Source organism: Malaclemys terrapin, chromosome 21 (genome assembly GCF_027887155.1).
Source record: "Malaclemys terrapin pileata isolate rMalTer1 chromosome 21, rMalTer1.hap1, whole genome shotgun sequence".
Classification (NCBI taxonomy): Eukaryota; Metazoa; Chordata; order Testudines; family Emydidae; genus Malaclemys; species Malaclemys terrapin.
The window spans coordinates 15879334-15894764 of NC_071525.1; the positions used below are offsets into that span (position 1 = coordinate 15879334).

The following is a 15431-nucleotide window of genomic DNA, read 5'->3' on the forward strand; positions in this document are numbered from 1 at the left end:
AAGGCGTGTGTGAGGACCGCGATGTCGCAGAGGTCTCCCATACGGGGGACGCCGGCACCACCGTGCCTGTGCTTGATGTATACGAGTTCGTTGCTGGCTCTCCGGGGCAGGGACATCCAGTTTTTGACCAGTTTCCGGATGGCGCTGTCCGCTTTGTTGAGGGGCACCTTTGCCACGGCGGATCCCCTCAGGACGAAGGCGATGCGGGGGATCAGGAAGGTGTTGAGAGCGTTGATCTTCTGCCACGGCGCCAGCAGGGATGTGTCGATTTTGGCGGCGTCTTGCAGGATCTCCCCGATGGTGTCCTCGGGGGTCTGCCGGACGCGGAAGCCTGTCGGCGTGCCGAGGTGCTGGTACGCCTGCCCCTCCGCCAGGGGAACGACGGACTCGCCCTGGATGAGGAACTCCGTCATCAGTACCGAGTCCCTCTTGCTCCCGTCGACGTGGAGGGACGCACACTTCTTGGCATTGAAGCGGAGTCCCGCCCAGTCCGCGGCTCTCCCGATGGTGTCAAGCATGCCCTGGAGCCTCTCGGGGTCGTCCGCGATCAGGACCAGGTCATCCGCGTAGGCCAAGATGCTCACCCTCTCGCCGTGTAGGTCGAAGCCGTCGGCGCCGTCAGAGATCGCCCGCAGGAGCGGCTCCATGGCGAGGTTAAAGACGATGGGGCTGAGGGGGCAACCCTGCTTCACGCCGCTGTGGATCGGTATCTCTGCGGTCTCCCCTTCTACCGATCGGATGGTGGTGCTGCAGCCCTCATATAGCTCCCGGATCAGGTGGAGGAAGGTCTCTGGCATCCCAAACTCCTGTAGAGTGTCGAAGATGTGATGGTGGGGGATGGACCCGAAGGCGTTGGCCAGGTCGAGCCACGCTATCGAGCACTGCCTCCGCGTTCTCCTGGTCGTCTGGATGACGGTCTGGAGAAGGAAGTTGTGCTCGTAGCACCCCTCCGACGGCATGAAGCCCTTCTGGGCAGCGCTGATGGCTCCCCCGGTCGTCGCCCACTCCGTGATCCTGGCTGCCAGGCAGCTGGCGTACAGTTTGTACATGGTGGAGCAGAGGGAGATGGGTCTCCAGTTGCTGGGGTCGTCCCGCTCGCCCTTCTTGGGAATCAGGACGGTCATGGCCTTCTTCCAGGAGGTGGGGGATCGGCCGAAGCGCTTGCACAAGTTAAAGATGTTGGAGAGCAGGAGGCAGCCGGGGTCCCGCTTCTTGAGGAGGCTGTAGGGGATGCTGTCTTTTCCGGGTGCAGTATTCTTGGTTCTGGAGAGCCTGGCCGTCACCTCTTTAGGGGTGAAGTCGGCCTCCAGGCCGTCCGCGTCGGGAATGCGGGGCAGGGGGCGGAGGCACTCCGGGCGCTGCGCGTCGTTCCTGGGCACGCCGCCGAACACTCCGAGGAAGTAGTTGTAGAGGCGCTCGGGCGGGATCGTGCAGTACGACGGGGGCCCGTCGAGGATCTCCCTCACGGCCTTGAGGCGGTTCGTACGGTACATCTTCTGGATCCTTGACGCGGCTGCCGGGTCGAAACGGCGGCCGGTGTTCCTCCTTCCAGCTCCCCTGGTGTTGTTGTCACGGTGTGGGGCGGGCCGTCTCGGGGCAGGCCGGGTGGTCTCCTGGTTCGGTGTCCTCTTGAAGGCAATCTCCGCGGACAGCTCGCGGGTGAGCCTGTCAACGAGCAGGTCAAATTCCGCGAAGGAGGCTGCCGCTTGGAGCTCCTCGATCCAGGCGGCCTGCCAAGGCGTGGCTGGCCTAGGCTCCGGCCGCCGGTCCTCGGGCTCCTCGGTCGGCGTGGGCAGCGAGTTTGTCGTGTGGTCGATGGGTTGTCCCACTTGTGGGTCGGGGGACTCCGCGGTTGGGTCCCGGGGCGTAGTCGCTGGTGGGGTAGGATCGCCACTGGTTGTTGGCGGAATCTGGACAGGGTCAAGGGGGGCGGGGGTGATGCCAGGTCTTCCGTGTGCGGCTGCTGTCTGGGGGGTTGTCGCGGAAGCGTGCGACCTTCTGGCAGCAGGGATCGGCCTGGGGCCTCTGGCAGCAGTAGTTTGCAGAGTGGGCTGGGGGGTGGACCCCGTTCCCTCGGTAGGCGGGGTTCGAGGTGCAGGTTGAGGGGTCGCATTGGCTCTTCCTGCGGTTGGCGCCCGTAGGGTGGCCTGGCGACCGGCGTCGGTTCCGCGGGGGGCAGGGGTTCGGGCGGCCACGCGTGGCGGGGCGCTGACCCTTCTTGGGATGGGGTTGCGCTGGTTGGGCGTCGGGAGTGCACTAAGACGCCTCAGCTCAGAGAGCTTACGGGCCACCTGGGTGGATGTGAAAGGTGTCCAGCTGGCAGGGGCTCGGTTAACGTTGCCTGCTATGGGAGGTGCCGTCTCGGTGGTGGGGCCCTGGTCCAACGGCTCGGGGGTTGGAGTGGGTTTTAAGGTGGCGGTTGGCGGGGGTGCCCCGTTTCCACGCGGCGCGGGAGCAGCGGGCCGGGGCACAGGAGGGCGAGAGGCCGGGACCAGAGTTGTCGCAGAACGGGCTCTCTTGCAGCTGGCCTGGTGTGCCTTGCATCTCTTCTGAGTTTCAAAGGGCAGGCTGCAGAGGGCGCAGCTGAAGGTGGTGGATTTGCCATGGCACCTTTTCAAGTGCCTGGTGACTCCTCCGAGGAGGCGGAAACGCCGGGGCGGCGAGCAGATGGGGCAGGTGAGCGCATCAGCGGCAAGGGGGTATGTGAGGTAGATGGTGTCATCGTCACCCCCCTGCGGAGCGGGGGTCTCAGTGGTAGTAGAGGTTTCTCCAGCAAGGGTGTCCCGCTGGGGGTCGGGCGGGGACTGCTGGGGGCCAGGGGGTGTGACTGGTGCCCGCCGGGGGACAGGGGAGCCGTCTCGTGGCGGCTGGAGCAGCTGGGGAGCAGGGGGCGTGTCTGGGTACCGCAGGAGAACCGGGGAGGCATCTCGTGGTGGCTGGGGCGTGTGGCAGAGTTCCCTTGACAGCCGGGGGACGTGGGGTGGGGTGTTCAGCAGTTGCGACTGCTGTGGGGCGGTGTGGGGGTCTCCCGTTGGCTGGAGCAGCAGGAGCGTGGTGGATGTCCCCGGCGGTTGGGGTGGCAGGGGAGTGGTTGGGGGGTCCCCCGGTGGCTGGAGCAGCTGGTGGACAGCGGGGGAGTCACTCTGCAGCTGGAGTGCCAGGTGATGGGGGGGCAGGTCTCCCAGGTTCCGCGGCAGTCGGCGGGCAGCGGGTCGGGGTCCTGTCCGCCGGGGCGCATCAGTGGGCTCCTCGGTCACTGCGAGCGGTGGCGGCTGGGGCGCAGGGTGGGAGGCCCCCTGCGGCTCGGGCGGTGGTGGCTGGGGCAGGTGGTGGGGATCCCCTGGCTGCATAGGCGGCAGCTGCGCGGGGCAGGAGACCCCCGGGGGCTCAGACAGCGGCGGCCGGGGCGGGTGGTGGGGATCCCCTGGCTGCATAGGCGGCAGCAGCGCGGAGCAGGAGATCCCCGGTGGCCAAGGCAGCGGTGACTGGGCCACGTGGCGGGGCTCCCCGAGCTGCCCGAGTAGTTGCAGCTGGGGAGCGGAGCAGGAGTCCCCTGGCGGTGGGACCAGCGGCGGCTGCGGGGTTCCGCGGGGCTCCCCGGGCTGCCCAGGCAGCGGCAGCCGGGGAGCGGGGCAGGAGTCTCCGGGCGGCAGCCGGGGCACGTGGCGGGAGTCCCCGAGCGGCGGCGGCGGGGGTGCGCCGCGGGTCTCCCCGGGCTGCTCCGGTAGTGGCAGCCGGGGAACGGGGCAGGAGTCCCCGGGCGGCGGAGGCGCGCCGCGGGGCTCCCCGGGCCGTGTAGGCAGCGGTAACCGGGGAGCTGGGCCGGAGTCCCCGGGCGGCGGCGGCGGAGGCGCGCCGCGGGACTCCCCGGGCTGCTCAAGCAGCGGCAGCCGGGGAGCGGGGCAGGAGTCCCCGGGTGGCGGCGGCGGCGGCGCGCCGCGGGGCTCCCCGAGCTGCTCCGGCAGCGGCAGCCGGGGAGCGGGGCAGGAGTCCCCGAGCGGCGGCGGCGGAGGCGCGCCGCGGGGCTCCCCGGACTGCTCCGGCAGCGGCAGCCGGGGATCGGGGCAGGGGTCCCCGTGCGTCGGCGGCGGAGACGCGCCGCGGGGCTCCCCGGGCTGCTCCGGTAGTGGCAGCCGGGGAACGGGGCAGGAGTCCCCGGGCGGCGGAGGCGCGCCGCGGGGCTCCCCGGGCTGCCCAGGCAGAGGTGGCCAGGGCGTGGGGCAGGAGTCCCCCACCGGTGGCTGGGGTAGGGGCAGCTGGAGCACGTGGCCCGGCTCCCCAAGGTGGACACGCGGCAGGGGCTGGGGCTCGAGGCAGGGATCCCCCGGCGGCCGGAGCAGCAGCGGCTGGGGCGCGTGGCGGGGGTCCCCGGGCTGCGCCAGGGGGGGCGGCCAGGGCATGGGGCATGGGTCCCCCGGTGGCAGGGGCAGCCGCTTTGGGGAGGGGGGGCAACCCCCCGGCGGCATGGGTGGTGGGGGAGCCGCGGGAGAGTCCCCTGGAGGGAGTAGGTGCTGGGGCTCAGTGGAAAGGATACCTGGCCCCAGGGGCAGCAGATGGCCAGCGGGGCTCCTCTCCGGTAGCTGGGACGCGTGGGGACGGACTCCTGGCGGCAGCAGCAGCTGGGCGGCAGTGGATGTCTGGGGTAGCAGGGGCGTAGGGAGGCAGTCTCTCCGCGGCTGCGGCTCTTCCCGCGGCAGGAGCGAGGTGGAGCAGACTCCCGGTGGTTGCAGCTGCTGGCGGTCGGCTGCAGGTTCGTCCAGCGGCTGGAGCACTGCAGGGCGGCCTCCCGGCGGCTGGGGACTGGGGTCTACCTTCCTCCTCTCGGTGGTGTTCCTGCAGGCTGGTCTTCGGATGGAAGAGCTTTCTGCAGCAGCATCTTGGGGGCGATTCTCCTTGTCTTCGCACTTCCCTCGGGATCTGCTGGTTTGCCATGGCTCTGAGACACCGAGAGACTTCTTTCGGGTAGTGATCTGAGAAGATCTCCGGGGAGGACCAGGCGTAACAGCCGGGAGCCTGTGTCGAGCAACAGGCTGTGCTGGGACAGTGGTCAGAGCTTTAGGTTGCGTATTAGGGGTTGCAGGATGCATCCCAGAGCACCATGAGCTCGTCAGGATAGCTGATACAGTGTATCAGTAGTGATTCAGATTAAACTGATATAGATCTAGGTAGTAGCTTATCAGATGCAATTAATAAAGATTAAACTGATAAGAACAGATATAACTTAGAGAATTTTTTCACTTCGAGGTCCCAGAAGCAGAGGCAAGGTTTTCATCCCGAGGCCAAAAGACCAAAAACATCAAGACACTTGATCACGGCCTTGGATAGACCAAGAGACTACTAACACTTGGACCACAGCTCAGAGAGCCGAGACGCTGGACCAGAGCTCAAAGAGCCGAGAAGCGAAGTAATGGGGAAGGGGTGACCCTCACGTGGCGGGATTCAGCTAGGTTTGGTGGGTTTAGGGCTCAGGGGATAGGGTCCAGCAGGGGGTGTGTGTGGGTGCACGAGGTCTCCCCAGCTCACTCTCGGTATTGGCGGTGGCCGGTGATGTGCTCGGTGTAAATGTCCCGGGACACTACTGAGAGACAGTGACCCAAAGACCCCACTTCTATAACATGAGAAAGCCAATCTTTTCAAAATTTTATGAAAGAGTAGAATAGAAATGAAAAAAGCAGCTGCTCAAGTAGGTAAACCCCCATCCAAAAAAAAAAAACATACAAAACAGTCAAACAGTTTGAGCACCAATAGATCACAAAAGATTTTTTTCTATTTTTTCAACAACCATGTTCTCCCCGGAGGGAGGCGCACCAAACCTGGAAGTACTGCAATACCAGGCTGATGCATGGAGTGGAAGGAGCAAGCTCCTATTCCATCTCCCTGTTCCAAAAATCTGTTTAATATAAAGTTCTCACATCGAGAACATATCAGATATTAAACTGATAAGAACAGATTTAAATTTTATTAGAGAATATTTAAAGAAATAAACGATACAGAAAATTTGAAGCGTTAGTCATTGGTCATTGGGGGTAACATGCAGAGTATGGGGGTATGTTGGTGTTTTGGGGCTGGGCAGCACACATAGTATATACACACTGCAATGTCCCCAATGAGGGGTGGGTAACCGGTGGGCGGGATCAGGAGACAGTCGATAAACGGTGAGGGTCCACCACCCATACGGGAGGCAGGGACAGTCATGGGTATAAGCAAGCGGGCTGGATAATGGGGATGGGGTGACCCTCACGTGGTGGGATTCAGCTAGGTTTGGTGGGTTTAGGGCTCAGGGGATAGGGTCCAGCATGGGGTGTGTGTGGGTGCACGAGGTCTCCCCGGCTCACTCTCGGTATTGGCGGTGGCCGGTGATGTGCTCGGTGTAAATGTCCCGGGACCAACGGATAGTGTCCGAGACCATGAGGCGTCTCATGAGCCGCGCGTAATGACGGCCCACCCCACAGGTCCTCAGCACGCGTTCGTTACACGGGTCCCAGGCACCCAGGGCCCCAACGAGCAGAGCGTCGACGTGCACCTCGTAGCCCTTAGTCCGCAGGGTGTCAGCCAGGGGAGCGTATTTTTCGAGCTTGCGGGCTCGGGCTTCGCGGAAGGCCGGGGTCCTGTTCTCGAACGGAATCGCTACGTCGACCAGGATGATCTTTTTCCCCACCTCGTCCGTGACGACGATGTCCGGGCGCAGCGGGCTGTCAGTGCCAGGGACGGCGCGGTTGACGGTGATCTCTCCCAGACGCGGGTTGATGGCCTTCACTAGACGGTCCTGGACGGCGTTGTGGCGTAGCTGCCAGGCTCTGGCGTGGGGCTTGCAGCAGCACAGGACGTGGGGCAGGGTTTCGTTGACGTACCCGCACTTCCTGCAGCGTTTGTCCCGGTTCCCGTGGCGGATGGCACCGTTGAGCGGGATGCAATTCAGCCGGGCGCGGTGGATGAACCGCCAGTCGGCGAACCGGGTGAAGCTGCCTGTGGGGAGGAAGTGGTTGCTGGAGTCCCACTTGCTGGTTACTTCGAAGACTTTACCCTGGTCCGGCTTTTTCTTCAGGGCGTCCACGTAGAGCGCGTGGACGGCGGCCTTCAGGGATCTCTCCAGCACGCCTCTGGCTCCCGGGGTGACGACGATGTTGTCCTCCGTTCCGATCCGCGGTATCAGGACTCCCAGCTCCTGCCGTTCCTCGTTCCATTCCCAGCGGCAGCCCAGGCGCTTTCCCAGCCGGCGCGTGGCATTGCGGGCGCGGGTCCACAGCGAGGCGAAGTCTCCCCTGTCCCGGGCGAAGTCGCCGTCCAGGGAGCCGCTCAAGAAGGTGGCCACATCTCGGTCGGAGGGAGGTCTGCCGATTCGTTTCTCGGTGGCGGCGTGCAGGGCGGTCGTTGCAACGTTCTTTACCGTGGCGTCCGGGCAAGTCAGGAGGCGGAAGGCGTGTGTGAGGACCGCGATGTCGCAGAGGTCTCCCATACGGGGGACGCCGGCACCACCGTGCCTGTGCTTGATGTATACGAGTTCGTTGCTGGCTCTCCGGGGCAGGGACATCCAGTTTTTGACCAGTTTCCGGATGGCGCTGTCCGCCTTGTTGAGGGGCACCTTTGCCACGGCGGATCCCCTCAGGACGAAGGCGATGCGGGGGATCAGGAAGGTGTTGAGGGCGTTGATCTTCTGCCACGGCGCCAGCAGGGATGTGTCGATTTTGGCGGCGTCTTGCAGGATCTCCCCGATGGTGTCCTCGGGGGTCTGCCGGACGCGGAAGCCTGTCGGCGTGCCGAGGTGCTGGTACGCCTGCCCCTCCGCCAGGGGAACGACGGACTCGCCCTGGATGAGGAACTCCGTCATCAGTACCGAGTCCCTCTTGCTCCCGTCGACGTGGAGGGACGCACACTTCTTGGCATTGAAGCGGAGTCCCGCCCAGTCCGCGGTTCTCCCGATGGTGTCAAGCATGCCCTGGAGCCTCTCGGGGTCGTCCGCGATCAGGACCAGGTCATCCGCGTAGGCCAAGATGCTCACCCTCTCGCCGTGTAGGTCGAAGCCGTCGGCGCCGTCAGAGATCGCCCGCAGGAGCGGCTCCATGGCGAGGTTAAAGACGATGGGGCTGAGGGGGCAACCCTGCTTCACGCCGCTGTGGATCGGTATCTCTGCGGTCTCCCCTTCTACCGATCGGATGGTGGTGCTGCAGCCCTCATATAGCTCCCGGATCAGGTGGAGGAAGGTCTCTGGCATCCCAAACTCCTGTAGAGTGTCGAAGATGTGATGGTGGGGGATGGACCCGAAGGCGTTGGCCAGGTCGAGCCACGCTATCGAGCACTGCCTCCGCGTTCTCCTGGTCGTCTGGATGACGGTCTGGAGAAGGAAGTTGTGCTCGTAGCACCCCTCCGATGGCATGAAGCCCTTCTGGGCAGCGCTGATGGCTCCCCCGGTCGTCGCCCACTCCGTGATCCTGGCTGCCAGGCAGCTGGCGTACAGTTTGTACATGGTGGAGCAGAGGGAGATGGGTCTCCAGTTGCTGGGGTCGTCCCGCTCGCCCTTCTTGGGAATCAGGACGGTCATGGCCTTCTTCCAGGAGGTGGGGGATCGGCCGAAGCGCTTGCACAAGTTAAAGATGTTGGAGAGCAGGAGGCAGCCGGGGTCCCGCTTCTTGAGGAGGCTGTAGGGGATGCTGTCTTTTCCGGGTGCAGTATTCTTGGTTCTGGAGAGCCTGGCCGTCACCTCTTTAGGGGTGAAGTCGGCCTCCAGGCCGTCCGCGTCGGGAATGCGGGGCAGGGGGCGGAGGCACTCCGGGCGCTGCGCGTCGTTCCTGGGCACGCCGCCGAACACTCCGAGGAAGTAGTTGTAGAGGCGCTCGGGCGGGATCGTGCAGTACGACGGGGGCCCGTCGAGGATCTCTCTCACGGCCTTGAGGCGGTTCGTACGGTACATCTTCTGGATCCTTGACGCGGCTGCCGGGTCGAAACGGCGGCCGGTGTTCCTCCTTCCAGCTCCCCTGGTGTTGTTGTCACGGTGTGGGGCGGGCCGTCTCGGGGCAGGCCGGGTGGTCTCCTGGTTCGGTGTCCTCTTGAAGGCAATCTCCGCGGACAGCTCGCGGGTGAGCCTGTCAACGAGCAGGTCAAATTCCGCGAAGGAGGCTGCCGCTTGGAGCTCCTCGATCCAGGCGGCCTGCCAAGGCGTGGCTGGCCTAGGCTCCGGCCGCCGGTCCTCGGGCTCCTCGGTCGGCGTGGGCAGCGAGTTTGTCGTGTGGTCGATGGGTTGTTCCACTTGTGGGTCGGGGGACTCCGCGGTTGGGTCCCGGGGCGTAGTCGCTGGTGGGGTAGGATCGCCACTGGTTGTTGGCGGAATCTGGACAGGGTCAAGGGGGGCGAGGGTGATGCCAGGTCTTCCGTGTGCGGCTGCTGTCTGGGGGGTTGTCGCGGAAGCGTGCGACCTTCTGGCAGCAGGGATCGGCCTGGGGCCTCTGGCAGCAGTAGTTTGCAGAGTGGGCTGGGGGGTGGACCCCGTTCCCTCGGTAGGCGGGATTCGAGGTGCAGGTTGAGGGGTCGCATTGGCTCTTCCTGCGGTTGGCGCCCGTAGGGTGGCCTGGCGACCGGCGTCGGTTCCGCGGGGGGCAGGGGTTCGGGCGGCCACGCGTGGCGGGGCGCTGACCCTTCTTGGGATGGGGTTGCGCTGGTTGGGCGTCGGGAGTGCACTAAGACGCCTCAGCTCAGAGAGCTTACGGGCCACCTGGGTGGATGTGAAAGGTGTCCAGCTGGCAGGGGCTCGGTTAACGTTGCCTGCTGTGGGAGGTGCCGTCTCGGTGGTGGGGCCCTGGTCCAACGGCTCGGGGGTTGGAGTGGGTTTTAAGGCGGCGGTTGGTGGGGGTGCCCCGTTTCCACGCGGCGCGGGAGCAGCGGGCCGGGGCACAGGAGGGCGAGAGGCCGGGACCAGAGTTGTCGCTGAACGGGCTCTCTTGCAGCTGGCCTGGTGTGCCTTGCATCTCTTCTGAGTTTCAAAGGGCAGGCTGCAGAGGGCGCAGCTGAAGGTGGTGGATTTGCCATGGCACCTTTTCAAGTGCCTGGTGACTCCTCCGAGGAGGCGGAAACGCCGGGGCGGCGAGCAGATGGGGCAGGTGAGCGCATCAGCGGCAAGGGGGTATGTGAGGTAGATGGTGTCATCGTCACCCCCCTGCGGAGCGGGGGTCTCAGTGGTAGTAGAGGTTTCTCCAGCAAGGGTGTCCCGCTGGGGGTCGGGCGGGGACTGCTGGGGGCCAGGGGGTGTGACTGGTGCCCGCCGGGGGACAGGGGAGCCGTCTCGTGGCGGCTGGAGCAGCTGGGGAGCAGGGGGCGTGTCTGGGTACCGCAGGAGAACCGGGGAGGCATCTCGTGGTGGCTGGGGCGTGTGGCAGAGTTCCCTTGACAGCCGGGGGACGTGGGGTGGGGTGTTCAGCAGTTGCGACTGCTGTGGGGCGGTGTGGGGGTCTCCCGTTGGCTGGAGCAGCAGGAGCGTGGTGGATGTCCCCGGCGGTTGGGGTGGCAGGGGAGTGGTTGGGGGGTCCCCCGGTGGCTGGAGCAGCTGGTGGACAGCGGGGGAGTCGCTCTGCAGCTGGAGTGCCAGGTGATGGGGGGGCAGGTCTCCCAGGTTCCGCGGCAGTCGGCGGGCAGCGGGTCGGGGTCCTGTCCGCCGGGGCGCATCAGTGGGCTCCTCGGTCACTGCGAGCGGTGGCGGCTGGGGCGCAGGGTGGGAGGCCCCCTGCGGCTCGGGCGGTGGTGGCTGGGGCAGGTGGTGGGGATCCCCTGGCTGCATAGGCGGCAGCTGCGCGGGGCAGGAGACCCCCGGGGGCTCAGACAGCGGCGGCCGGGGCGGGTGGTGGGGATCCCCTGGCTGCATAGGCGGCAGCAGCGCGGAGCAGGAGATCCCCGGTGGCCAAGGCAGCGGTGACTGGGCCACGTGGCGGGGCTCCCCGAGCTGCCCGAGTAGTTGCAGCTGGGGAGCGGAGCAGGAGTCCCCTGGCGGTGGGACCAGCGGCGGCTGCGGGGTTCCGCGGGGCTCCCCGGGCTGCCCAGGCAGCGGCAGCCGGGGAGCGGGGCAGGAGTCTCCGGGCGGCAGCCGGGGCACGTGGCGGGAGTCCCCGAGCGGCGGCGGCGGGGGTGCGCCGCGGGTCTCCCCGGGCTGCTCCGGTAGTGGCAGCCGGGGAACGGGGCAGGAGTCCCCGGGCGGCGGAGGCGCGCCGCGGGGCTCCCCGGGCCGTGTAGGCAGCGGGCCGGAGTCCCCGGGCGGCGGCGGCGGAGGCGCGCCGCGGGACTCCCCGGGCTGCTCAAGCAGCGGCAGCCGGTGAGCGGGGCAGGAGTCCCCGGGCGGCGGCGGCGGAGGCGCGCCGCGGGGCTCCCCGAGCTGCTCCGGCAGCGGCAGCCGGGGAGCGGGGCAGGAGTCCCCGAGCGGTGGCGGCGGAGGCGCGCCGCGGGGCTCCCCGGACTGCTCCGGCAGCGGCAGCCGGGGATCGGGGCAGGGGTCCCCGTGCGTCGGCGGCGGAGACGCGCCGCGGGGCTCCCCGGGCTGCTCCGGTAGTGGCAGCCGGGGAACGGGGCAGGAGTCCCCGGGCGGCGGAGGCGCGCCGCGGGGCTCCCCGAGCTGCCCAGGCAGAGGTGGCCAGGGCGTGGGGCAGGAGTCCCCCACCGGTGGCTGGGGTAGGGGCAGCTGGAGCACGTGGCCCGGCTCCCCAAGGTGGACACGCGGCAGGGGCTGGGGCTCGAGGCAGGGATCCCCCGGCGGCCGGAGCAGCAGCGGCCGGGGCGCGTGGCGGGGGTCCCCGGGCTGCGCCAGGGGGGGCGGCTAGGGCGTGGGGCATGGGTCCCCCGGTGGCAGGGGCAGCCGCTTTGGGGAGGGGGGGCAACCCCCCGGCGGCATGGGTGGTGGGGGAGCCGCGGGAGAGTCCCCTGGAGGGAGTAGGTGCTGGGGCTCAGTGGAAAGGATACCTGGCCCCAGGGGTAGCAGATGGCCAGCGGGGCTCCTCTCCGGTAGCTGGGACGCGTGGGGACGGACTCCTGGCGGCAGCAGCAGCTGGGCGGCAGTGGATGTCTGGGGTAGCAGGGGCGTGGGGAGGCAGTCTCTCCGCGGCTGCGGCTCTTCCCGCAGCAGGAGCGAGGTGGAGCAGACTCCCGGTGGTTGCAGCTGCTGGCGGTCGGCTGCAGGTTCGTCCAGCGGCTGGAGCACTGCAGGGCGGCCTCCCGGCGGCTGGGGACCGGGGTCTACCTTCCTCCTCTCGGTGGTGTTCCTGCAGGCTGGTCTTCGGATGGAAGAGCTTTCTGCAGCAGCATCTTGGGGGCGATTCTCCTTGTCTTCGCACTTCCCTCTGGATCTGCTGGTTTGCCATGGCTCTGAGACACCGAGAGACTTCTTTCGGGTAGTGATCTGAGAAGATCTCCGGGGAGGACCAGGCGTAACAGCCGGGAGCCTGTGTCGAGCAACAGGCTGTGCTGGGACAGTGGTCAGAGCTTTAGGTTGCGTGTTAGGGGTTGCAGGATGCATCCCGGAGCACCATGAGCTCGTCAGGATAGCTGATACAGTGTATCAGTAGTGATTCAGATTAAACTGATATAGATCTAGGTAGTAGCTTATCAGATGCAATTAATAAAGATTAAACTGATAAGAACAGATATAACTTAGAGAATTTTTTCACTTCGAGGTCCCAGAAGCAGAGGCAAGGTTTTCATCCCGAGGCCAAAAGACCAAAAACATCAAGACACTTGATCACGGCCTTGGATAGACCAAGAGACTACTAACACTTGGACCACAGCTCAGAGAGCCGAGACGCTGGACCAGAGCTCAAAGAGCCGAGAAGCGAAGTAATGGGGAAGGGGTGACCCTCACGTGGCGGGATTCAGCTAGGTTTGGTGGGTTTAGGGCTCAGGGGATAGGGTCCAGCAGGGGGTGTGTGTGGGTGCACGAGGTCTCCCCAGCTCACTCTCGGTATTGGCGGTGGCCGGTGATGTGCTCGGTGTAAATGTCCCGGGACACTACTGAGAGACAGTGACCCAAAGACCCCACTTCTATAACATGAGAAAGCCAATCTTTTCAAAATTTTATGAAAGAGTAGAATAGAAATGAAAAAAGCAGCTGCTCAAGTAGGTAAACCCCCATCCAAAAAAAAAACATACAAAACAGTCAAACAGTTTGAGCACCAATAGATCACAAAAGATTTTTTTCTATTTTTTCAACAACCATGTTCTCCCCGGAGGGAGGCGCACCAAACCTGGAAGTACTGCAATACCAGGCTGATGCATGGAGTGGAAGGAGCAAGCTCCTATTCCATCTCCCTGTTCCAAAAATCCGTTTAATATAAAGTTCTCACATCGAGAACATATCAGATATTAAACTGATAAGAACAGATTTAAATTTTATTAGAGAATATTTAAAGAAATAAACGATACAGAAAATTTGAAGCGTTAGTCATTGGTCATTGGGGGTAACATGCAGAGTAAGGGGGTATGTTGGTGTTTTGGGGCTGGGCAGCACACATAGTATATACACACTGCAATGTCCCCAATGAGGGGTGGGTAACCGGTGGGCGGGATCAGGAGACAGTCGATAAACGGTGAGGGTCCACCACCCATACAGGAGGCAGGGACAGTCATGGGTATAAGCAAGCGGGCTGGATAATGGGGATGGGGTGACCCTCACGTGGCGGGATTCAGCTAGGTTTGGTGGGTTTAGGGCTCAGGGGATAGGGTCCAGCAGGGGGTGTGTGTGGGTGCACGAGGTCTCCCCGGCTCACTCTTGGTATTGGCGGTGGCCGGTGATGTGCTCGGTGTAAATGTCCCGGGACCAACGGATAGCGTCCGAGACCATTAGGCGTCTCATGAGCCGCGCGTAATGACGGCCCACCCCACAGGTCCTCAGCACGCGTTCGTTACACGGGTCCCAGGCACCCAGGGCCCCAACGAGCAGAGCGTCGACGTGCACCTCGTAGCCCTTGGTCCGCAAGGTGTCAGCCAGGGGGGCGTATTTTTCGAGCTTGCGGGCTCGGGCTTCGCGGAAGGCCGGGGTCCTGTTCTCGAACGGAATCGCTACGTCGACCAGGATGATCTTTTTCCCCACCTCGTCCGTGACGACGATGTCCGGGCGCAGCGGGCTGTCGGTGCCAGGGACGGTGCGGTTGACAGCGATCTCTCCCAGACGCGGGTTGATGGCCTTCACTAGACGGTCCTGGACGGCGTTGTGGCGTAGCTGCCAGGCTCTGGCGTGGGGCTTGCAGCAGCACAGGACGTGGGGCAGGGTTTCGTTGACGTACCCGCACTTCCTGCAGCGTTTGTCCCGGTTCCCGTGGCGGATGGCACCGTTGAGAGGGACGCAATTCAGCCGGGCGCGGTGAATGAACCACCAGTCGGCGAACCGGGTGAAGCTGCCTGTGGGGAGGAAGTGGTTGCTGGAGTCCCACTTGCTGGTTATTTCGAAGACTTTACCCTGGTCCGGCTTTTTCTTCAGGGCGTCCACGTAGAGCGCGTGGACGGCGGCCTTCAGGGATCTCTCCAGCACGCCTCTGGCTGCCGGGGTGACGACGATGTTGTCCTCCATTCCGATCCGCGGTATCAGGACTCCCAGCTCCTGCCGTTCCTCGTTCCATTCCCAGCGGCAGCCCAGGCGCTTTCCCAGCCGGCGCGTGGCATTGCGGGCGCGGGTCCACAGCGAGGCGAAGTCTCCCCTGTCCCGGGCGAAGTCGCCGTCCAGGGAGCCGCTCAAGAAGGTGGCCACATCTCGGTCGGAGGGAGGTCTGCCGATTCGTTTCTCGGTGGCGGCGTGCAGGGCAGTCGTTGCGACGTTCTTTACCGTGGCGTCCGGGCAAGTCAGGAGGCGGAAGGTGTGTGTGAGGACCGCGATGTCGCAGAGGTCTCCCATACGGGGGACGCCGGCACCACCGTGCCTGTGCTTGATGTATACGAGTTCGTTGCTGGCTCTCCGGGGCAGGGACATCCAGTTTTTGACCAGTTTCCGGATGGCGCTGTCCGCCTTGTTGAGGGGCACCTTTGCCACGGCGGATCCCCTCAGGACGAAGGCGATGCGGGGGATCAGGAAGGTGTTGAGGGCGTTGATCTTCTGCCACGGCGCCAGCAGGGATGTGTCGATTTTGGCGGCGTCTTGCATGATCTCCCCGATGGTGTCCTCGGGGGTCTGCCGGACGCGGAAGCCTGTCGGCGTGCCGAGGTGCTGGTACGCCTGCCCCTCCGCCAGGGGAACGACGGACTCGCCCTGGATGAGGAACTCCGTCATCAGTACCGAGTCCCTCTTGCTCCCGTCGACGTGGAGGGACGCACACTTCTTGGCATTGAAGCGGAGTCCCGCCCAGTCCGCGGCTCTCCCGATGGTGTCAAGCATGCCCTGGAGCCTCTCGGGGTCGTCCGCGATCAGGACCAGGTCATCCGCGTAGGCCAAGATGCTCACCCTCTCGCCGTGTAGGTCGAAGCCGTCGGCGCCG

General features: G+C 65.0%; 2 non-coding genes across 2 annotated transcripts; both read right to left on the minus strand.

Moving 5' to 3' along the window:
* Positions 1-5797: 5797 nt before the first annotated feature.
* On the minus strand, positions 5798-5982 carry LOC128827551 (U2 spliceosomal RNA). The gene has a single exon (XR_008442979.1). It is a non-coding gene; the product is annotated as a U2 spliceosomal RNA (small nuclear RNA).
* A 7213-nt stretch (positions 5983-13195) lies between these two features.
* LOC128827555 (U2 spliceosomal RNA) lies at positions 13196-13380 on the minus strand. Its single transcript, XR_008442983.1, has one exon. It is a non-coding gene; the product is annotated as a U2 spliceosomal RNA (small nuclear RNA).
* Between the last annotated feature and the right edge of the window lie 2051 nt (positions 13381-15431).